A 24,108-nucleotide genomic window follows, 5' to 3' on the forward strand; every position below is an offset into this window, starting at 1 on the left:
AACCAAACATATAATAAATGTCCATTAACACATGCATACATATAGCCTGCATATCCCATGCTACAATAAATGGCAAAGTCATAACTATAACCATACATAAAATAAATCACCACTAACACATACATAGTTACATACATTCATTCATTCATTCATTCATACATACATACATACATACATACATTCATACATACATACATACATACAAAATAAAATGTGTTTGTTTTACTTATTTATGCTTTTATGACCTACAGATATTATTAAACAAGTAGCTATTACAGGAAAATACATACTATTCAGTACTGCCTATATCTAATATGTGCGAACATTACAAATAGTCTATACAAAAAATACATAAAATATCACTAACTTTATAATATCCATCATACATGTATAGGCAATTAATTTATTTTATTCATGCAAGAGTACAGTGTATCACAGCTTACTTAATATAACATAATATAAGGAATTATTTTATTTAAATGAATATATATACATGCTTTATATTAGTGAAAATATAGTTTATTCAAATGACAATATTTAAAAGGCTAAAATAAATGAGTGAAATAAAAAACAGAAGAGAAGAGTACTAATATTCATATTCATGATCACCCAATAGTAATAACAGTAGTAATAATAGTAATAAATGACTTCATATTGAGCCAAACTAATGAATACAAATTAACTTAATACCTTTCTTAGTGATTATTGTCCAAGTGGGATTTCTTTGCCTGTAATTGAAGCTGAAACTGCTGTACAGCGTCCTGCAATGAAAACTATAAGTTCCCAGAGGCTGTTTTGTGTAGTTCAAACCTCTTTCATGCACCAATAACTTTTAAATTGGTAAAGGGTAAAATCATTTCTGGTATAGATTACATACTCCCGCAAGTACTGTATGTACTCTAAAATCATAATATGCTATTGATTATTTACCACTAAAAGCGTGAGCATTATATAACACTTCGGAATAAAATATTCTGCTTTGAAAAAAATAGTAATAAATATTTTGTGAGTGGGTACCCATGGGTGACAGTTGTGAAAATGTTCTATTACAGATTGCACTACACATGTGGCACATGTCCTTCTCCACATATCAGAGATATGATAGATTAAGCCAATTATTATATACTATACTACTGTCTAATATTGGTATAGTATAAGTATATAATATTATACTGTACAATTATTATATACTAATACTATACTATTGATATATGCCAGGTCACCTCAGTCTCTGCGCCCATTGATGATGTGCGATCCGTCTTCAGACAATCCATTGCAGATGTATGGGTACCAGTAGCCAATTATTATTAGATTCTCAAAAAAATATTTAAGATGCTAATGAGTTGCTGCATGTATCAAATGTATTTTATTAGTCTAATCACAACAATAAAATAAATAACTAATTTGTATATGTCTTTCTCGCAGAACATTAGGGTTGGGTACAGGATGCCAGCGCTCCGTATCATGATGCCAGCATCCTGGCAGGTTTAGGATACCGACAGCTGTCAGTCAGTATCCTTACCCCCCCCCTCTCCCTACCCTAACCCCTCTGGTGCCTGAACCTAACCCTCCCTCCCAGTACCTAAACCTAACCTCACCCTCACCTCATCCTAAATCTAACCCTCCCCCTATCCCTACCCTAACCCCTCTGGTGCCTGAACCTAACCCTCCCTCCCAGTACCTAAACCTAAATTCCCCCTCACCGCATCCTAAATCTAACCCTCCCCCTTAGTGCCTAACTCTAATCCTCCCCCTCAGGGCCAGATTTCCCGCTAGACATCCTAGGTGCCCGCCTAGGGCCTGGCAGGATCCAAGAGGCCCGTGGACAGGCCCCTTTGCCTGAAGAAATCACCCGATTAAAGCACTCCCAGAGGAGCACTGCACGAGTACCGCATGATGTCGTGACGTCACACGGTCCTGCTTCCACTCCCAGAGAGTTTCGCGCTTCTGTATGCATGGTGCTCTCTCGGGGAGTCTGTGTACGTGGCCGCCTGTGCCTGACTGAGGGAAGGGTGTGCAGGTGTGCACAGAGTGACTCACCAGGTCCGCGGCCCACCATTCTGTCCCTCCCAGCTTATCCATCATCCAATTAGCCCCGCTGCGGCCCTCCCCAGCACCCACTCTGCCAGCGTTCCAAGCCCGCTGCAGCCCACCAGCAGCAAACAGCAGCAGTGCTGCACCCAGCAAGGCCAGCAGGTAGGGACCGGTATTAATTACCCTGATGAGCTGCTTGCACAATAAAATATATATATATATATATATATACACCATACACACATATACCATACACACACTACAAATATGTATATATATGTGTATGTATGTATATATATGTGTATGTATGTATATGTATATATACTCGCCGAGTCTATCAACTCTGTTCTTTCCCCTTTCCTACAGTCTTACCATGTTCTTCTCCTTTGCCCCCATCCCCCTTTCCTCTAATCTCCCTGTTTGTCCAGCTTTCCTCCCATCTCCCTCTGTTTCTCCACCTTTCATCCGTCTCCATCTGTTTGGTCCCCTTTCCTCATGTCTCACCCTATCTTTCCTCCTGTCTCACCCTACCTTTCCTCCTGTCTCACCCTATCTTTCCCCCATCTCCTTCTGTTCGTCCCCATTTCCTCCTGTGTCATCCTATCTTTTCCCCCTTTTCTCCTATTTCGCTCTGTTCTTTCCCCTGTTTTTACCTGTGACATTCCAAGTGGGGTCCAGAGACATCTACTGTAATTATATGCACAGGATTGTTTGAGGGAGGGGGCCCCAAACCGGTAACTGCCTGGGGTCCCATAAGGTCTAAATCCAGCTCTGCTCCCCCTAGTGCCTAACCCTAACCCCTAACCATAACACTAACCCTCCCCCCTAAACCCGCTACTTACCTTGGGAATTCCGGTGGTTGGGATGCCAGTGCCGGGATCTGACAGGAATGCCCACATGGTGAATATGACCGCATCTCTGCTTAATAATATTACCAATAAGTATAAATTGGCAGCATAGGTTCTGTGGCCACAGACAATTGGTTCTAAAAGTATTCAATATTATTTTGCTTACTTGGCATAATATAAAATAGAGTAGAAAACCTTATTCACAATCTCATACTATAGCTGGATTCTACAAAGTCTCAAAGTTAATAGACTTCATTATATACGAGCATAATTGGTTTTCAGATTCAGAGAACTTGATTTGAAACAGTCCCGCTACTCAGTCTGTTATAATATATGTGCCTGTATATTTAATATATGTGCCTGCTATAATATATGTGCCTGTACTTCACAGCACCTTTGCAATCTTTGTCCGTGGAGCTTTAACTGGAAACATTCCCAACAGTGATTAAATGAGTGTAAACTGTAACTGTATAACAAGCGTTGGCAGCACAAAGTTGTTAGTAGACAAAATAGCTTAAGGGGTCCAGTTACTAAGCAGTGTTAGAAGACAGAGTGAAAAGTGATAAGAAAGTGATAAAGTGCCAGCCAATCAGCTCCCAACTGTCATCTCACAGACTGTGTTTGAAAAATTGCATAATACAGGCAAGAAGAGGTATTTCAGCGCTGAACCTTCAGTCCACAAACAATATGTGATCACTTTACAAAGTCAGTCCAATCCTATGTTGAACTATGCTCCCGAACAACTGGATCTAAACTTGCATTCAAGTTCTAATCCGAGTGTATATAAAGGTATCTTTATGGAATCTTTTATTCTGTTCTATAATCACACGTGTCAGGACCTCATGGAAAGAGGAAACTTACATAATCATACTTACTCGCATTCATCTCACGGTTTCTTACAACTCCAAGGATGCGGGGAATATCCTCATAGAAAATGATTTAATCATACAAAAATAGTCCAATAAAAATTAAACAATAAAAGATGGATATAAAAAAGCCGACAAAGTTTAAGTATGTTCTCCTGGGGGACAAAGTACCGTGCAGCCGTCGGGGGAAAATATGGTAGCCGGCACCGGTCCTCCGTGCTGCAGACTGCAATGGTGTGAGCGGCTTTGCAGATGAACTTCCTTGGGTCGGCACTGTCCTCCAGGTTCTCTGGTAGTGTCCAGTAATGTGGTTTCAATGCATTTTGGGGAATCCTCTTTTCCTTTTTCAAGAATAGCCACACTGTTATCCTAGCCGGGCTTAAATTCACAAGCACCCAGTCACATGTTTTCCCTAATCCAATCATATAACACTGAACTCGTGCATTGATACAAACTGTCACGGCCAGGGTATTTCAGCATGGCACTAGGCGAGTGTTACCTGTGAGGTCATTGTGGCGCGGGCTGTCTGGTGGCGGAGCTGGTGTCTGGCGGGGGGCTTTGGCTGCGTGCGTTGTTGTGCGAGCCTGTTGTCACTCTGCGCTGGTAAGGCCTGGCGGCGTCTCCATTCCATTTGGCATGGGCGCTGCCATCTTGCCTTCTGGCCATGTGATGCGGCTGGCCAATCCTGGTGAGTCACATGTTCCCTCCGGCCAGTAACAGCACGGTATGGAGTATTTAGGAAGGGTCAGTGCCTTCCTTCTTTGCCAGTGCAACGTGTATCTCAGCCTAGCTGAGAGGGAGTTCTCTTTGCTTATCCTGTTCCTGTGAATTCGCTGTCTGCCAGTCTGCCTGTCAGCTCCTAGCTCCCACTGGACTACCCCGCTTCCTCCATCACCCTTGCCCATACCTGAGTGCCTGAGCCTGCTGACATCCTGCGCTTCAGTTCACTACCTGCATACCTGGCTTGATTATTTTCAGTTTCACTACCTGCACACCTGGACAGCTCTAATTGTTTTTCTTGGACATTAACCCATTACTCCCACCACAGAATTCTTGTGTACATTTATATGTTCCTCGACTTTTGTTTACTGCCACATTATATGTCTACTCAAGCACTTATTAAAAATCCTAGTTTATTTTCAAATCCGCTTCTGTGATTGCTCCTGCTAGCACCCCGGGTCCACAAACAACCCAGAACATAACACAATAGGTCTTAAAATTACTTTTAAAAGACATGCTTTTGAAAAGATATACCTAAAATCATCAATTAATATAATGGTTTTATATAAAAAAAAGCCTTATATGAAAAAACAATGTAGATATTAAAATATTTCTAAAAAAATATCTGACATGATTTATAGAAATAAAAGACAATAGATCCTCATCCATATCTCATAAACAGGGGGAGAGAAAAATCATTAGTTTTGTGGAATAATACTGGTCAGAAAGAGATACAACTATATAAACCATTTAGTTTCAAAGTCTGCATTTAGACCCTTAGGTGTTAGAGTTTTCAGCTCAAAAATAGTCTGCATTTCTAGTTTAGCCAAAGCTGTTTCTATACTGCTAGACCTCCAATTTCTTTTACATAGTTTGATCCCACAAAAGCTTTTTTAAATCCTTTATATTGCAGGCATGTTTCTCTTTGAAATGTAATGAAACATTGTGTTTCTCATACCCCTTCTTAATGTTTCTAGAATGTTCAGCTAATCTTTATTTTAACATCCTACTAGTCCTCCCCACATATTGAGCCCCACAAATGCACTCTAAGAGATATACCACATTTTTGCTTGCGCGTGTAATGAAATCCCTTATTTCATATGTACCTGTAGTCACATTTTATTTATATTGGGAAACCTTACTATCTGTCTTGCAGCCTTTACACATGCTGCATGTCCCACAACAATAAAAGCCTTTTGAAATAATCCTAGTTGTTTTTTCATTTATCGGCAAAGCACTCTTCATTAGGAAGTTTTTTAAATTCTCTGCTTTCTTCTAAATTATACGTGGTTTACCAGTGATATAATCCTTTAACAAAGGGTCTCTCACTAAAACATTCCAATGTTTTTTTTAGGATTTTTTCTAATTGGTTATGTTGTGATGTATATCTAGTAATAAAAAATACTTCTTTTTCCATCTCGTTTATTTGTTTTCCCTTATAATTAAGGACTTCTTCTCAATTAAGATTCCTTCTTTTTTCTTTAGCTTTTATAACTCTATCCTTATTGTATCCCTTACTCAAAAATTGTTTTTCCATTGCAGCCGCTTGTTCATTGTATACTTCTGTTTTAGAACAATTTCTCCTTAGGCGCTGGAATTAACTGTTTGGTATACTATTGATCCAGTTGGCATGATGGTTACTATCTTGATTTATGTATGAGTTACAATCTGTCGGCTTGATATAATTTATAATCAGCAGATTTTCTCCTTCTACATATATATTCAGATCCAAGAAGTTCACCTTCGCCTTACTAATTTCAAAAGTTGATAAAAAATTTTTGTTATTGGTATTCAGATATTTGCAGAATAAGTTCAGTGATGACTCATCACCTCCCCATGTAAAGAACACATCATCTATATATCTGATCCAGAGCACCAGGCTAGCTACCCACTCATGGCCCATCCAGACCTATTGGTCCTCCCAATGGGACATGAATAGATTAGCGTAAGTAGGTGCCAGCCTGGTGCCCATAGCAGCACCAGAGCACTGTTGGAAAAAATTTGCCCTTATGCCAAAAAAAAAAATATTAATCAAAATAAAAGATACTCCTTCTAAAATTAAATCTCTACATCTTATATCCATATTATCCTTATCTAAATGGTATGTCAAAGATTCAAACCCTAAATGATGTTGTATTATTGTATATAGAGCCTTTACATCTGCAGTCACTAAATAATGGCCAGGTTGCCAATTACATCCCCTGAGTTGGTTAATCACTGAAATCCTATCCTTCATATGTGATTTAGTCTCGATTACCAGAGGCTGTATCATATGGTCCAACATACAGGATACATTTGAAGTTATGGAGTTAATTCCTGCCACTATTGGTTGTCCTGGGGTTTTATCAATGCTTTTGTGTACCTTAGGTAACACACATAATACTGGAATTGAATGATTGTCCAGTTTGATATAGTTGGCCTCCTCCATTGACAAAATCCCTTGAGATGTGCACAAGCTCACTAATATTTCTAGTTTTTTAGGATGTTATTGGAAGGATCCCCCCGTAATTTCTTGTATGTCTGGGTATCTGATAATTGGCGGAGGATTTCTGCATGGTAGTCGTCCCTGTCTAGGATGACTGCCCCTCCACCTTTATCAGTTAGTTTGATGACAATTTGGTTATTATTTTTAGTGTCTTTATGGCTTTCCTCTGAGCTACCGTTAAATTGTATTTTTTAGGGAATTTAAATTGTGTATTTTCTAAATCTTCTTTTACCAAACGTTCAAATATTTCCACATAACATCCTATTTTGTGTTTAGGGAAAAAAGTGGATTTTTTCTTGAAGATTTTGATATTTGGAGTATTCATTTCTTTGTCATCTTCCTTTTTTTCTGAAAAGAATCTTTTTAGTGCTAGCTTCCTTATGAAACATATACCTCAAAATCATTAATTCAATTGGATGGGGCAAATTTCAAACCTCTCTCTAGGAGGTTTTCTTCATCTTTATTCAGCTTGTGTTTGCTCAAAATATAGATCTTAGTTTTACTGATCTCACCATCCATGGATTTATCTTCATTAATGTTCTGATGGATTTCTTTATTTTTAGCCAGACCTGCTATTTTCTTTTTAGACAGATGTTTATGTGTTCCAGCCCTACAACCCCTTCTTCTTTTCTTTTTATTCCTATATAGGGATGTGTTGGCTATCCTTGGAATTTCTTGGTTTGTATTTCCCCTAAAAAACGTTGGTGCTTAGAGCTCCTTCTGTTACTATTTTTATTATGTGTTCTAAAGCCTATATTATCCTTTTTTATTATTTCTGTTGTACTGAAGCGCTTTTACTTTTGTTCTCTATTTAAGCCACCATTCTAATCCTAGTGGTCTCCTGACTCTATTTTTGATCTGGAGTTACAAAAGGATTTCTAGTTCTCATTTTTCTATCGTGTTAGTGATTTGCTCTATTCAGGTAATTCTCCTCTCCTATATCTTATTAATCAGGAATTCCTATTTTGGTCTGGAGTATGATAGTGATTGGTATCCCTCCTCAACCTCCTGTCCTGATGGGAATTCATTCTATGTCGGTAGCGTCCTTCCCCTTCCCTATTTCTTTCTAATTCAAATGTTCTTTTATTTCCATTTATAGTGTATTTGTATTCATATTTATTTCTATCTTTTCTTTCCCATTTCTTATCTTCTTCCATTCTTTCTATAGATTTATCTCTAAAAAGTGAAGCATTTTCTTCATCTTCCTCCATATAATTATAGTTATCTCTTCTATTGAAATCATACTGAACGCCTTCCTTATAATCCTTTTTGCCACTTAAATATTTCTTTTGTTTCTTAGTCATTAATTTTCTTTCATTTCTTTCAATCTTTTGTAGGATTTTATTTTCATAAATGTGGTATATCTCTTAGAGTGCATTTGTGGGGCTCAATATGTGGGGAGGACTAGTAGGATGTTAAAATAAAGATTAGCTGAACATTCTAGAAACATTAAGAAGGGGTATGAGAAACACAATGTTTCATTACATTTCAAAGAGAAACATGCCTGCAATATAAAGGATTTAAAAAGCTTTTGTGGGATCAAACTATGTAAAAGAAATTGGAGGCCTAGCGGTATAGAAAACAGCTTTGGCTAAACTAGAAATGCAGACTATTTTTGAGCAGAAAACTCTAATACCTAAGGGTCTAAATGCAGACTTTGAAACTAAATGGTTTATATAGTTTTATCTCTTTCTGACCAGTATTATTCCACAAAACTAATGATTTTTCTCTTCCCTTTCTCTCCCCATTTTTCTCTCCCCCTGTTTATGAGATATGGATGAGGATCTATTGTCTTTTATTTCTATAAATCATGTCAGATATTTTTTTAGAAATATTTTAATATCTATATTGTTTTTTCATATAAGGCTTTTTTATATAAAACCATTATATTAATTGATGATTTTAGGTATATCTTTTCACAAAGCATGTCTTTTAAAAGTAATTTTAAGACCTAGTGTATCAATGCACGAGTTCAGTGTTATATAATTGGATTAAGGAAACCATGTGACCGGGTGCTTGTGAATTTAAGCCCGGCTAGGATAACAGTGTGGCTATTCTTGAAAAAGGAAAAAAGGATTCCCCAAAATGCATTGAAGCTTCATTACCGGACACTACCAGAGAACCTGGAGGACAGTGCCGACCCAAGGAGGTTCATCTGCAAAGCCGCTCACACCATTGCAGTCTGCAGCACGGAGGATCGGTGTCGGCTACCATCTTTTCCCCCGATGGGTGCACGGTACTTTGTCCCCCAGGAGGACATACTTAAACTTTGTCTGCTTTTTTTATATCTATCTTTTATTGTTTAATTTTTATTGGACTATTTTTGTATGAATAAATCATTTTCTATGAGAATATTCCCTGCATCCTTGGATTTGAAAGAAACCGTGATGTGAATGCGAGCAAGTATGATTATGTAAGTTTCCTCTTTCCATGAGGTCCTGACACATGTGATTATAGACCAGAATAAAAGATACCTTAAAGATACCTTTATATACACTCGGGTGAGAACTTGAATGTAAGTTTAGATCCAGTTGGTCGGGAGCATAGGATAACATAGGATTGGACTGACTTTGTAAAGTGATCACATATTGTTTGTGGACTGAAGGTTCAGCACTGAAATACCTCTTCTTGCCTGTATTATACAATTGTTCTTTCTTGGGACTAGGGTTTGCCCATTTAGAGTTTAATAGCTGCTGCCAAGAGGCGCAAGGTTAAAGAATTGTTTTTGTTTCATAAACTTGTGTTTGAAAAAATACAGTTGGGAGCTGATTGGCTGGCACCTTATCACTTTCTTATCATTTTTCACTCTGTCTCCTAATACTAAGCAAATAAACCCCTAACAGCAGTAAACAACTGGTGAATTATAGCTAGTATAATACAATCATCAGCAGCCCAGCGTTGTTAGTATGCAAACATTCAGCAGCTGCAAACAACTTTGTCATGTTTCTTACCACCAACAGATATTTGCCCATTTCATATTACTTCATCCAGAAGGGAAGACAGTTATCCACAATCTGCTGTATTAGGATATATTACCCACACTGGAAGTATTTCCTCCTGCTTGGGTCCAGCTGCAATGGGCTGTTAGTGTTAGTTATTAGGGCAAGCTAACTCAGCTGGATGTGCTGAGAACATATGCTGGAAAGGCTAAATAAAGATGCCACACTCTGCACACTCCTCACTCCCCACAACCGTTCTAAGATGCGTGTCACTGGTGGACAGTTGCTTACGCGTTTCTCCACCCCATTTCTCAGCGATTTCATCAGAGGATCATATTATATAGCTTAGTAGAGGACATATGCTGGGTCACCTCAGTCTGCGACCAGCTCCTCCCTGTCTCCTGTGCTGTAAAGCCCCCACTCTGTTCAGCCCTGTCCCCTCTCTATCCGCTGCTCCATTGAATTCACTGCTACTCTGTTGCATTCTGTGACTCAGCAAGCATTGCCAGTAGTTTTCAGGTGCATGCACAATTCAAATCAAGCAAGATACATTGCAAAATCAACTTCCATTTAACTCGGCATCAGCCCCTTAGTCTGTAATCTCTACTTAACTATTAAACATTCTCTATAAAGCACTACATATTATGTTCATGTTATATAACTACAAATCAATAAAAAATAATATAATCATATGAAAAATGGAAGATTTTATTCCATATCGTTCAATAAAATACATAAGACACAAAACATAAAAAACACAAAAAACATAAAAAACATAAAATACGTTGTACATTATTTCTATTCAATATTTTGAATAGTAGAAATGTGTATTTTATTTTTCCCTAACATCAGGGTTGCATTACACAGATCTATTACTATAGGGGAATACTTTCCTGCTGAGTTACACTCTCAATAAATTATTAAAGTATAGTTGACTTCCTGTAACATTGCCTTAAACGCTGTCCTGCTTTGAAGATGCAAAATGTGTTGTATTTGATATAATACTAATGAGAAATTAACTCTGCTTTCGACTTTTAAAGTTCTATCAGAAGAATCTGTTGTATTTCATTAAAATCTTCAGCATATGCCATTCGGTGAATTGAGGCAATTAATTCAAATCTCTGATTTATTCATGTTGAATGCTGGCTTCCTTAGGGGAAAGTGGGTCCATTTGACGTAATGAGACTTGCTGTTTCCAAACACTGATATGTTCCAGTGCTTTGATTAGTATAGTGAGCAGCACTTTGTACCAAGGTTAAGGACATTTGTAAGAACAACTTCCTGTGCTCTTGAAAGCTTATGAAGTGACTGAACGAAAGAAGTTGATGGAAAAGAGACTTAAAATTGTGATTTCCTCAAGTGAAAAGACAAAAAGCAGATAAAAGAATAGTACAAAAAGTACATTCAAGGATCTATCATGCTTTTTAAGAATTAGACATTTTATCATTTCACGTTGCTCTGAATTTTTAAAATGTTTAAGTACTCCCTGTACTTTATAAAGCAAGACTAACAATGCAATCTGAATGGATAGCAGCACCTTAAACAAGACACACTACTAAATATGTTGCCTGTCTGTCTATCTACAGTATCTATCTATCTATCTATCTATCTATCTATCTATCTATCTATCTATCTATCTATCGTTATTTGTAAAATTTGTGTGGCTGTATACTTTACTCAACAATGGGTCCGAAGTAAAAAAAGCAACTTTAATCCACACCCGCGGTGCACTTTTTGGATTACCACTGAAAGAGTAACCTAAACTAGTGTCCTATCCTACTTACACCTTGATGACCTCTACTCCCTCCTTACTACACAAATATGTCTCAAGCTAATTCCCACCCTGTGGCTCTAGAGGGCCCAGTCACCCAATGCTCCATGCAGGTCCTACTATCATCTTTACAGTCAGAAATTAAGGCATAGCCAGGGTTGGACTGGCCAGATGGAGAGTTGGGGTATTCCCCCTGTAGACCCTGATGCCTGAAGGCTCCGTCCCGTAATCTATGTGGGTATAGAGAAATTGATTTCTGCGCCTTTTAATTTGCTTGTGCACAGCCCAGCAGCCCCCATACAGTAGGTTTAATGGGGCTGCAAACAAACAATATTTATTAAGGTGAGAGAATGGAAGCTTCTTTTAAAAATGTAACACCATCTCTTTTGTCTGCTGGCCAACACTGGAGAAAACCAGGAAGAGATGGTTATCAACCCAGCGGATGCACAGTGCTCTAGGAAAATGTGCAGTGATTCGCAAATGCAAAGATGGCAACAAGAAGGTACTTAAGGCTCCTTTTCTCCTCATCATTACAAAATATATAAATTTGTGAAAACTGAGTACAGGTAGCTGTATGGCGAGAAAAGCATCAATTTTATTATTTTAGCTTTATTTTTTAATATACCCATATGTCTGTCTGTGTGTCTACGCAGGGTCAGACTAGCCAGGCAGGGGACCAGGGTGATACATGGTGGGTCACACTGACTCTGAGACCTGACCTCTACAATGGATGGGCAGGACCAACCCTGTCTGAAAGGTACAGATTACTGGTGGATTGTGTCACCCACCTAACCCATGACCTACTACACAACCCTCTCATGACTCGAGGTCAGCAGGAACACCTCCCGAATCCAGCTCTGCCTGGCATCTTGTTTTGCTTGGCAGAAAGTTAACATCATCACGTCATGCCATGCATGCTTACCATGAAGAAAAGGAACCCAGGAACAGAGCACCTGCAGCCACACGATGCATCATGATAATCACAGAGGAGAAGCCTGAAGGAAATACTGTAAGTGCAGCTTTTCTGTGTGGGTCAGAGCCAAATAAAGGGGGAGTGGGGGTAGGATTGTCATATCAGGAACAATACTTACAGTGTGTTAGATATATTATCCCTGCGGTCAGGGTGCCAGTGGTCACAATAAAGACAGAGGCATCTTGACAGAATCCCGCGACAACTAGGTAAGTACCCTGACCCTCCCCTGTACCTAACTCTAACTCCCCGCAGCCTAACCCTATCCCCAAACCTAACCCTTCCCCTACCTAACCCCAATACTTACCATTGGGATGCCAGCAGTTGGGATTCTGGCGTCGGGATTCCGACTGCTGTCGGGATGCTGGCGCTGGTGTTTTGAGCACCGGCATCCCGACCGCTGGGATGCTAACTACATCCCGTTACAGCTACTGCACAATTCAATTGGCATCTGCTGGGACAAGGAAGTAAGATTTATATTTCATTATGTTGATCAGACATTGATCAGACCATTGATGTGTATTATAAATAATCATGTATAAAAAAAAAATAGTTTTTAATAAAAATAAAAAAATAATAATGATAATAATAATTGACAATACAGCACATTGCCTTGAGAACATTAAAAGCTTAGTACTGGGATTGAATAGGGTTGGTTCTTTCTGTGGGCAGCTGGGTTGACCAGGGTTCTCCCACTTCCCATAACTTTTTTGCACCTTTCAGTCCCTGTGGAAAAAACGGTAGATCTCCTGTTTATATTTTTCCATCTTTGTACCTACAAGTGAATGCTTTTTTGCTCATCATGGAGTTCTTCATTTCTTCTGTGTTGCTGAGCAGTTCCCAAGTATCACAGCCTTAAGCTATTGAGTTGATAATTTATTATTGTATTAATGCTAAAGGTTTATATTCCCCTAACAAGCGTAGGATATCCCTAAAACATTTTGCTAATCAAACACAAGATGTTGTTGCAGTTCAAGAAACACACTTACCTGTTCACTCTCCTACCAACATTTTTAATCAAACTGTAGATACCCTACATACTTTCTGTCCTGTGGTCCTATTAAGTGGAAATGTTTAGCTATCCCTAGATGTAATACCTACCCATTTTGCTGTACAAGAAGGTTGTTGATAAAAAATGGTTGTTATCGGTAGAATAGGTATCCACCTGTCATTCTATTTCTCTTTATGCCCCTAACTCGAGGTATGTTTACTTTCTGCACACAGTTCTCCAATACATCATGGTATCAGGAAGCAAGCTTTAATTGTCATGTGAGACTACAATGTTGCTCCTAATGTCAAACTAGATAAATCCTCAGCTATTAGCAAACAGTCCCTCTCCACAGCCATTAATATCTCTTTGGCCTTTGAGAACCTTTTGGGCGAATTTGATGTCTATGACACCTGCAGGGTTTAACATTCTACCGATTATATTACTCCACCTCACTGTTCATAAATTATGCTCTTGGATTGATTAGTTACTGAATAAATTAACCCTGCAATATTTGGTTAATATTACTATACTACCTATCTTCTGGTCTGATCATGCCCCCTTAGTATGGTCAGGGGGACATTGAGGATCATCAACACCTACTTAGGTCTTGGTGGCTACCTAGTTATGCATTAAATGAGGATGAGGGTAAGCAAATTATGCTTGAGGCCTTGTTAACATATATCCAAACTCCCCTGTAGACAGCTCAGTTGGCAACCACCGGTGTGCCCAAAAGGCAATCTTACAGGGGGCACTAATTCAGGCTATAGTCCAAATTAATGTAGGTGTTGGTGGCCTGTGAAACCAATCAAGCTAAACTGGAAGACCAACATAAACAAAACCCTGCAGTCCTTAAGCTGCCTGTAATAAATTGAACGACTTCTCTTTCTTATCTATCCATAGAGGTACTGTACAGTACACCGTGCCTTAACCAGAAGTTCTATACTTTTGGGAAAAGTGCTAGTAAACTTCTCGCATGAAATTATAGAGGTTAAAATGTGATTTAACTGGATGAGATCAGGTTTCAAACCCCTGTGACAGAGCTAACCTGTTTGCTACCTAATATGAGCCATTATATAACTTTAACAAAGGAACTTCTATGCCCCAGCCCACTGAATAATTTATTAACTTATTTTTAGAGTATTTGAATCTAAACTACGCTCTCACCTGCATATGCAAAGAATTTACTTTTGCTATCAAATCCCAGAAGAAAGATAAAGCACCACATCCTGATGGCTTATTTTAGCAACTTCGATCCATGGACCTGATTCACTACGGATCGCAACTGCGATTGCAATAGCGATTACGCACGCAGTCTCACTGCGATAGTATGCTAATCCATTGCGATCGCTATGCCGTCACACCCACACTTGCACAAGCTCTGACCTTACTCAGGAATTGCTAACTTCAGTGCACGCTATGAGTCCTCAAGCTGCGTATGGCATTGCAGTGAATCATTTATGCACGCCCCTGCAACAGCGTTCAAACTCACTGGCACGCCTGTGTTTCGTTTACCACCCACCTGTCACCTCCCCCAAATGGCACTTCCTGTCAATCACTCTGTGATCGGTAGGTGTAGTCACTGCAGTTGCAGTCCCGATTGCAGTGGCTGGTTCATGCACGCGGATTGTTGTGCATACACATGCGCAGAACTCAACAATCGGCCGATTGCATGCGATCGGTAGTGAATCAGTTGCAACTGCATTAATGTCCGTCTCTGAATCAGGTCTTTAGTACCATTTTAACTAATCTCTATAATGATGCAGTTCACGAGGATTTCTACCCCAAAGAGATGCTTATTCACAAACCTATCAAGTAGCCATTTCTCTGTCAGAATTATCGTCCTGGTTTAGTTAGCCCTGACCAAGTAATTTTTTTACTTGGACTCCCTGATAATACAGGGCCGATCTTAAATATATTGACTCATAGCTCTCATGACTCTGTGCCCCATAGCTATTTTCATTGGAAGCTGAGAAGGAATTCCATGAATTATTGGCTATTTCTGGCAAAGTTTCTTGCTGAATTTGTTTTCCAGCATCTCTTCTTTTAGCAATTATTTCCTTGTACACTTCTCCATCTGCTTGGATGTTTAATAATGGGTTTCTGTCCACTTCTTTTGACATTACAAATGGAACTACACAAGGTTTCTTACTGTCATCACTTACTGTATATTTGCATTGGCAGCATCTCTACCAGAAGCAATATGCAATGACCCTTTGATTAAGGGTTATACGATAAGTGCAATCCATCATAAGATATGTTCGTTTGCATATGGTGTTCTATTATTTGTCACCCGCCAGAGACCTTATTGCTGGTTAGTCATTCAGTTCTCCGCGAGTACTCCAAAGTGTCATATTATACATTGAATATGTTAAAATCTGATGCTCTCCCTCTTTGTACTGGCTGTCTTCCCTTCACATTTTCCAATCTGTGTGCCCCTATAACCGGCAGCCAATGTCCCTAAAATATCTTGGGATTCACATGCCTGTAGAACATTTTAGAATATAATTATTATATTTTATTTGTGGCACTTATTAAATCTTGGGCCAGTTGTGAGTTTATGTGGATGTGTCGCTTAGCCTCTGTAAAAATGATACTGCTTCCCAGGATACTGTATTTTGTTTTCCAACCCCTACCTGATTCTGACATGAGTTTTAAATTAATTTTGACTCCTCATCCTTTGTTTGGAGGTGTAAATGACCTAGGCTTGCCAGGGAATGTATGTTCCGATCTTAACTCAAAGGAAGCTTGGCTGCTCCCAACTGGGAATATTATCAATTGGCATGCCTGTTGGATCAACTTAAAGATTGGTTTCCTCTCTCCCCTTTCAAGCCTTGGTTGACATGGTGCAGTTTCTGATCTCCCATGTTTCCATGGTGGATCTCTTCTTAGTGGATCCTGAACATACAGTAGGTGAAAATTTTTATGCATTTGAATGGAATTGACTTTGTTTAAACCCTGGGACAGGATGGTTAAATTATGCCAAAGGATGATAATTCCATCATCTTGATTATCTATACTTGCCCTCTTCAACCTGACACCAGACCTTTACCTAGGTAACTGGCATGCTCACGGTCTTGTTCGCTGTCAAGACCTGTTGACCACATTTAAGTCACTTGCAAAAACAATTTAATATCTCATCCGGGAACTTTTATAAATATTTGTGAGTAGATCATTGGCTATCCTCATTTCCCTCAAATACTCTACCCCTTCTCGCATCCTACATAATGTAATCATTTGCCTCTGTAAATTATAACTGTAGTACAGTATACATTTTGGTATCATATGATGATATATTCTATTGATGATAAAATATTGAGAATTCAAAACAAATGGCAATTATATCTACATATTTCCCTAACCGACAAGGAAGGTGATACATGATCTTTTGTAATATCTATCGAGTGTTTAGTTGTATTAATCCTGCAGAAATGCTCATTAAAGTTTAGTAGTGCATAGGCTGTATCTCACACCTGATAAGCTCCATAAAATATTGCCAAATGTCTCTCAGTGTTGTTGGAGGAACTGTGGCAGATCTTTGGGCAGAAGTCTTTGATCTGTATGCAATGGTAGTAAATATAAATATACCCATCACCCGTCCTGATTTGGATCTTCTACTCTGTTTTCGCCTTATAGCAGATATGTTGTTGGACACATCCTCACTGATACAAGAGCAGCTTTGGCTCAATATTGGGAATGCCCCAATGTTTTCCATTATCTAAGAATCTCTCTGATGTTCAGAGGAGTCTTGACATAAAGACTATTTAAATGTTGTTGTTAAATAGAGACAGTCGTATATATTTTACTCTGAACACCAACCCACCACACTTTTCCTCCACCTAACAATGCTTAAGCCTGGACCTGGCTGCACACCTTACATTGGCTTTAAATTGCTGTATTTCCTGACCAATTTGATGTTCTACATTGCTTTGGCCTTGGTTTAGACTGCTGTTCTACATATTATCCCCATTTCCCCTTCTTCACCTCTGCTCGTCTTCCCTTGTCCTCTCACAAATGCTATTTGCATTCAATTGTTTAGTTTGTTGTAATCATCTTCACTGTTTATTAGATTGCTATTACTGCAATTCCAGTTGTTTTGAACGGAAAGAAAACATTTAAAACAATAAATGTTTAAAAATTCAAAAATATCATTTGAATATAACAATAAACTACAATTTTACACATTACAAATTCACTATATAGGTCGTCCCAATCTCATGGTATTTTGTATTATCTAATAGGCTGCACCTATTTAAAAAAGGGGGGGTTTCAAACCATTCTTTCTTTTATCTGGACAATAAGTTGCTACACCCTCAAAGTATAACAGATCCACAACTATGCTTAAAGATTGAAATATTCAACATGTTTTTCACCAAATTAGCCTTTTTGTGATTGTGTACAATAATGCTTATATTCACACCATGTGTGTAAATGTACAATTTAAATACACGTACTATATGGGATTCACCAGGCAAATAGGTTCAGAGATCTATGCAACATTGAAGTTCACCATGCAGATGCACTTAAAGCGGGAATAATTTTGAAAAGTCACTAGTGAGCCCTGTGATAACCTCAAGCTTTACGATGTTACAAATGTCATGGGAACCATAGGCTTAACTCTATAGTAGCATGTATAGTGCATCATTCATAAAAGGGTGACAGTACACAAAAGCATTACAGACATCTTATGAAGACAATGGCTTAATGAGATTAATCAACCAGAGGCACACTCTATACAACACTAAGCTAGGTGCGTGCAAGAATATGAATTAATGTATAGATAGGATACTGTCTATATCTCAGCAATTAACTTCAGTAGGTATCCAGGTAGATGATGATTGAATTGCAATTGTGATGCTGCAAAACCTTACACCAAAGTAAAATTTAATAGTAGTTGCTTTGGAGTATTGCACTGCCAAGCCATCAATGTATGGGCCAAGTTACTGTAAATTCAAGGGTGAATACTTGTTGAGACCAATGCTGAGGATTTTATTCTACTGTCAAAGTGCACAAAAGCAGAAAGGCCCATGTACAAGTGCCTCAAGTGTCACAAGATGGGACATAAGGCCTCAGAATATAAAACAAGTGAAACAAGTGGCTTTTTATCATGCAAGTGTGACAGAAAGAGTGAGTCAGCACTAAATGTAGTAGTCACCACAAATAGTGCTGGTACATGGACTCAGGAGCCACAAGGTACTTCAACTGTTTTGAAAGTTGGTACAAGTCACTAAAGTCATGTGATTCTGTTAATATTATAGGAAAAGTAGATAAAGGACCTCATTCAGAGGCGGTCGTTAGTTGCAAGCGGTCACACTGAATCAGGGTGGCCACCTGCATCCTGAACGGCCGCCTCCTTGTCGATCGTTAAGCTGTGGGTTACCACTCACACCTTAATGACCGACTAGGTTGATGGTTGTGATGGTGATCACCATCACGACCATCGGGGCTTACAACCAGACCCTAAGGTTGGGTCTGGGCACTCGTAAGCCCCAGGGAGTTTTCTGCTCTGATGGAGGTCCACAAAACGGTAGGCATTCGGAAAGGAACCACCCCCCCGGCCCGCCTACCAAACGGGGCTAGCTGTCGATCAACATCGACAGCTGCCCCTTTGGTAATGAGCTCTGGAGCGACAGAGTTTCTCTGTCGCTCCGGGGCATGCGCACGCACAGTGCGGGCCACTGTATGTGCGCAGGCCAAACCATCGAGTCAGTTACGAGCGTATCATCGTTCGCGACCGACGCTAAATGAGGTCCAAAGTCCCAAATGCCACAAAAGTCAGGACAATCACTGCGTTCCGGACCAAGAGTGAATTAGTTGTCACAGACAAAGAAGATGTGTTGTTTGCACCAGATCAAGGAAATAATATGATTGCCCTTCTTGTTGTGTACATTAAAAGAGAGACTATAATTAAAACCACAACCCAGTGCCAACAACTGTATATTCTAGACACTAAAGGCATGTTGTGCGATGGTGGCTTCAGATTCCAAGCAGTCTATGGAACTAATGAATAGGAGACTGAGGCCTTCATTCAGAGGCAGCCGTACGGTCTACGACTGCACGGCCACCTCGATGTTTGTCAAGTGCGCACGCGCACGATGGAGCCGGCTCCTTCGTGCACATGCGTGAGACCCACCACGACCGACAGCGCCGGTCGTAGTGGGTCTCTTTCCAAAGGGGGCGAGCTGTCAATGTTGATTGACAGCTCACCCCGTTTGGAAAGCGGGCCAGGGGGGTGTCAGCCCAAACGGAGGCATTCCCATGGGAATGCCTACCATTTGGGGGAGGCCCCACTGACATCACTAGTGATGTCAGTGGAGAGCTTCTTGCTCTGACAGAGCCAGAAGCTCTCCGGGGCTTACGACAAGTGAGACCCTACCCTAGGGTCACGTCGTAAGCCCCGATGGTCGCGATGGTCTCTGACCATCGCGACCATCACCCTAGCGGTCATTAGAGCTGTGGGTGTAAACCCACAGCCTAACAACCGAAACAGAGGCAGACGGTCAGGATGCAAGCGGCTGCCCAGTTTCTGAGCGACCGCTTGCATCCTCTGACCGCCTCTTAATGAGGCCCTGAGTCACCTAGGATTTGACTATGTGCAGAAGCTTCTAAATGGCATAATGAAAGGAATGTAAGTGATAAGCCCTGAAAGTCCAGAGTGTGAAAATTGCACTAACGGTAAGCAAACACTTTGTGCCTTTCCAAAGTCCCTGGGGCGGCTTGGCTGGGCCAGTTTTGGGGGGTCCTGCGCTCTGGATTTGAACCCTAGTATGTTAGGGACCTACCTGAAAGAGGTTACCTGGATATGGTGGGTAGGCCCATAACCTTGGCCATGATTATGCTAAAAACCTCTATTGATTGCAAAATTTTATTGCATTTATATATATTATTAATAATTTGGAGTTGTGCACCTGAGATTTGTCTGTTTCTGTGCCTGCAATTAGTCTCATCAGGTAGCACCTCCCATCATATATATAGTCAGTCCAGAAATCTTTCCCATATACTCCATTTATTGTACTTTATTGCACTTCTGAGGGAAAGGAGACGCCCTCATTCTGGACTAGCACCCTTCCTTATTGGTTTCAAAGTATGGAGTATGGTAATGTATATGCACACTGTATTAGGCACAATTCTATGTAAGTCCTACAAGTTATATACCGTAGTGCAACTTTGGTTAATTTTTGGGGTGTGGGTCCCCCTGGATTGCGTTGGTTAGTCTGTCTCAGGGCACCGCATTATAACACATTTTCCTTTATAACACATTTTAACCCTTCACTGTGTGTTTTTAATATATATGTACTTCACTTTTTTATTTTCATTCTTTATATGCAGCTGCAGCTGCTCCTAACTATCTCTTTACACTGCACTTTTCTTACTATGGTGGTGACCTGGGGTGGCTTGGCTGGGCCAGTTTTGATCGAAAACTGATCTATTGATCGAAAAATTTTATTGCATTTATATATATTATTAATAATTTGGAGTTGTGCACCTGAGATTTGTCTGTTTCTGTGCCTGCAATTAGTCTCATCAGGTAGCACCTCCCATTATATATATAGTTAGGTTGTGCAGTCCAGAAATCTTTCCCGCCTTTCCAAAGTCAAAAGCACCATTCAAACTAGTGCACATGGACATGTGTGGTCCACTGGAGATGGAGTCAATGTGAGGTAACAAGTAAGATTGCAGAATACACAACTCTAGCAGTAAAAAGGGCCTGAATATAATAGAGAAAATACAGAGGTCTGATAATGGTGAAGAATGAGAACAGTGATGTGTCTACAACACCAACTAACAATTGTCTACACAACTGAGAAGAATGGCATAAATAAAAGGATAAACAGAACAATCATTGAAAGAGCATGTACTATACTAACTGATGCGGGTCAGGATAAGAGATTCTGGGCAGAAGCAGTCCTAAATGCACTATACTTCAAGAATCAAGCACCTACAAAGGCAATTAAATATAAGCCACCACTGGAGGCTCAGTCCAGTAAAAATCCAAGTGTCCAACATATCTGTGTCTTTGGGTGCAAATCATATGTAAATATCCATAAGGAGAAGAGGTACAAACTAGGGCCCTGATTCAGAGCTGGACGCTCTGACAGAGCGCTCGCTCTGAATCAGGCCTGGCCTTCTTAATTTTTAGGGCCACTCGTATAGCTGTGGGCAGGGCCGGATTTCCCGCTAGGCATCCTAGGCGCTCGCCTAGGGCCCGGCGGGACCAAAGGGGCCCGTGGACGGGCCCCATTTGCCCTAAGAAATCATCCTTTCACAGCGCTCCCAGAGGAGCACTGCGAGTACCGCATGACGTCATCACGTCATGCGCTCTGCCTTTACTCCCAGAGAGTCCGTGCTGCTGTCTGCGGGCCAGCTGGGCTGGCCGACACCAGCTGCTGCGCTTCTGTAACCCTCGGCTCCACCATCACTGTGCTGAGAGTCCTCTCCCTCTGCCGCAAGCTGTCAGGCCACATGTCTCTGTGGGATAGTCGGGGCCGGGCCATCCCCTGGGGCTGCAGGAGACAAGCCGGCAGGATGAAAGGGGCTTGTGCTTGAGGCTGCTGTATAGCTGGGATGAAGTAGGAGCCACCGCAGGAGGAACGGGACACTGGTGGGACTGGGAGAAGCTTTCACTGACAGGCTGTGCAGTGTACACACTGGCTGCTTCTATCAGCGTGAGAGAGGGACGGTAGTCGGGACTCATGCGGATTTGAACCCAGAGTGGAGGTGATTCATGTTAAGCTTCTTCTCAGTGATTCCCTTCCACTGTTATGCTACCTGCTTATTCCCACCACTACGCCCACCCTTTCCCTGCTCCACACTACTGCTCCCAACCTGCCCCCCTGCTCCACACTACTGCTCCCAACCTGCCCCCTGCTCCACACTACTGCTCCCAACCTGCCCTCCTGCTCCACACTACTGCTCCCAACCTGCCCCCCTGCTCCACACTACTGCTCCCAACCTGCCCTCCTGCTCCACACTACTGCTCCCAACCTGCCCTCCTGCTCCACACTACTGCTCCCAACCTGCCCCCCTGCTCCACACTACTGCTCCCAACCTGCCCCCCTCCTCCACACTACTGCTCCCAAGCTGCCCCCCTGGTCCCTACTACTACTATTACCAGCCTGCCCCCTGCTTCGCAATACTACTACTCCAAACCTGCCCGCATTACAGCTACTCCCACTTCTACTCCCATCCAGCCCCTAATCTGCACTACTACTACTCCTATCCTGCCCCTTGATTGACTAACCAGACTACCCCATGGCCTCACAATACATTACCCACTCCAACTACCATCCCTGCTTATGGAACATACTGTAACCCTCCCTACCTCCAGCCTCCAGATCATACCCTACTCCCTGGCCCCCTAGACATACAGTAGCCCAGGCCCTGGACATACACTACCCACCCTACCCCACAGCCCCAGTGAAGTACACTGCTCAGCCAATTTTTTTCTTGGTGAACGCCAATCTGTTTTTATTTTTTTCCTGCAGGTGACAATGTGTTTTTTTTTCCTGATGGGGTAAATGCGTGTATTTGTTTTTTTTACCTGTCAGGGGTCAATGTGTTTTTTATTTTTTTATTTTCTGCGGGAGCCAATGTGTTTTATTGTTTTCTGTAGGGACCGATTTGTTTATATTTTTATTTGGGGGCCAATGTGTGTTTATTTTTTTTCATGTGGGGGCTAATGTGTGTTTTTTTTCCTGTCGGTGCTCAGTGTTTTTTTTTCTATGGGAGCCAATGTGTTTTATTATTTACTTGTGGGGGCTAATGTGTTTTTTTTTTATTTTTTTTCTTGTGCTATGTTTTTAATCTGCGCATGTGTCCCCTTAACAGACTCCACCCCATTAGGGCTGCTACTATAAATTTCCCAGGCTGGTTTTCCATCCCAAACCGCCCCTGTGTCAGTATGCCCCCTGACAGGTAAATAGGGGGGAACTGGAGGGCCTCAAGTGCCGGGCTCGGAGACAGGGGAAAGAGGGGGGGCCCGGGTGCAGCGGTGCTGCACTGGCAGCCACGTACAATTGAAATACAATGCAGGCTGCATGTCATTTATGGTGCCAGCCACGAGCAAGCCTGAGCTCGTGGACCGGCAGCCAATCTGGACCGGCCACCATATTTGAAATGTCGTTGCAGCACTACTACCAAAGCCCCCCGGGTCCCCCACTCTCTCAATATTTTAATTCTGTTGGCGCTAATTCTGGTTGGCTGGCTGCACCAGCGCAGCCAGTTGAAGACATTTCCAAACAGGAACCCTGCTAATTACTTAATCCCTGTTCTGCCCCCGCCCCAGTCCAGCCAGCTGTCCCTGCCCTGCTCCCTCTCCTGTTCCAGCAATTCTTCCTTGCCCTGTGCTCCCCCCCTAGCCCTGCCAGCCTTCCCTGTCTCCCTCCTAGTCCTGCCAGCCTTCCCTGTCTCCCTCCTAGTCCTGCCTGCCTTCCCTGTCTCCCTCCTAGTCCTGCCAGACATCCCGGTCTACCTCCTAGTCCTGCCAG

The sequence above is a fragment of the Taudactylus pleione genome, unplaced genomic scaffold (assembly GCF_031769625.1).
Source record: "Taudactylus pleione unplaced genomic scaffold, aTauple2 ptg000468l, whole genome shotgun sequence".
Taxonomy (NCBI): Eukaryota; Metazoa; Chordata; class Amphibia; order Anura; family Myobatrachidae; genus Taudactylus; species Taudactylus pleione.